This window comes from Eptatretus burgeri, chromosome 10 (genome assembly GCF_056783735.1).
Source record: "Eptatretus burgeri isolate ZD-2024b chromosome 10, Ebu_testis_v1, whole genome shotgun sequence".
NCBI classification, from domain to species: domain Eukaryota; kingdom Metazoa; phylum Chordata; class Myxini; order Myxiniformes; family Myxinidae; genus Eptatretus; species Eptatretus burgeri.
In genome coordinates this window covers 51,976,681-51,978,278 of record NC_140970.1, presented here as the reverse complement: position 1 = coordinate 51,978,278, position 1,598 = coordinate 51,976,681, and positions in this window count along the sequence as shown.

The window sequence follows — 1,598 nt, the reverse complement described above, 5'->3', positions numbered from 1 at the left end:
CCAAGAAATCCGTAATCCCAACGGCTCCGACTCCTCATTCAGCACGTCGAAGGCCCCCAAAAGGATATCTAAGGTCTCCGTAAAGATGACTGCATCATCTGCAAAATCAAGGTCCGAGATCTTGACATTGCCAAACGATGCACCGCAACTTGATCTCTCCGACATCCTCCCAAAAATCCAGTCCATACAAGTGCTGAAAAGTGTGGGGGCAAGTACACATCCCTGACGAACTCCAGTAACAACTGGAAATAAGTCAGAGATGGTACCACCACACTTCACAGCACTCTCAGTACCAGAGTAGAGTTCAGACATCAGATCGATCAGTTTCGGTGGCACCCCACGAAGACCAAGAATCCTCCAGAGGACATCCCGATTCACTGAATCGAACGCTTTACAGAGATCAACATAGGCTGCAAGCAGCCCCTGCCGAAACTCTCGTCTGCGTTCGGTGAGGACACGAAGTGCAAGGATACGGTCAATCGTTGACCTCTTTGGTGTAAAGCCTGACTGCTCTGGATGCTGGTGCTCAAGCAGATGGTGGCGAACCCTATCAAGAATTATCCGAGCAAAGACCTTGCCCGGCACTGAGAGCAGCGTCACCCCTCGGTAGTTGTTGCAGTCTTGGCGATCACCCTTCCCTTTCCAGAGAGGGACAACAAGGCCCCTCTTCCATTCAGTTGGGATGATGCCTGTGTTCCAGGCAGAGCACAAAACTGCATGCAACGACACGAGTGCAGCATTTCCACCAGCCTTGAGAAGTTCAGCATGGATGCCACAGATCCCTGGAGCTTTGCCCCGTTTCAACTGGTTCACCGCAGCCCGTGTTTCCACAAGCGATGGTGGACCACAGTTGATTCGAGGGTCAGCAACAGGGATTGCAACACCCTTGACGTCCAACTCGACAGCTGGGGGATCAGCCTGGTACAACCGCTCAAAGTGACCGGCCCAGCGGGCCTTCACTTCAGACTCCTCTGTCAAGAGCCTACCACTCTCTGCTCGAACTGCAGTGCTCCGAGGGATGGGCTTGGATGAACGTAATGCGCGAATTCCCCTGTAAGCGGGACGAGAATCACCTGTCCACAGGTGATGCTCTACCCCCTCACAGATTCCTCGCACATAGGCCTCCTTGTCCACCCTCAGTGCACGTACAGTTTTACGCCTCAGCTCCCTGAACAGCTCAGCTCTGCCATTCAGCCTGGCCCTGCGACTCTGGTCAATGGCATCCAGTGTCCCTTGAGAGACAAAATTCTTCTTTGCCCTGCGGTGAACTCCAAGGCATCCACCGGCAACATCAAGGAAGGTGGTCTTGAAGGTGCTCCACAACTCTTCAGGACCCCCCAAAGCACCCAGACCCCCCAAGTGTCCACTCAGCCTGTTCGCAAACTTCTCAGCTACTCTCTCATCCCTGAGCTTGGCAACATACAGCCTAGGCTGGGATGGTACCATTCTCCAGGATTTAAGGTGCAGCTTTAGAGTTGCTACAACAAGCCTGTGGTCAGTATTGAGGAACTGAGCACTCCGGTAGACCCTGCAGTTCTGGATCATCCTCCAACGACCGTCAATGAGGACATGGTCAATCTCCTTTGCCACACCGCCAG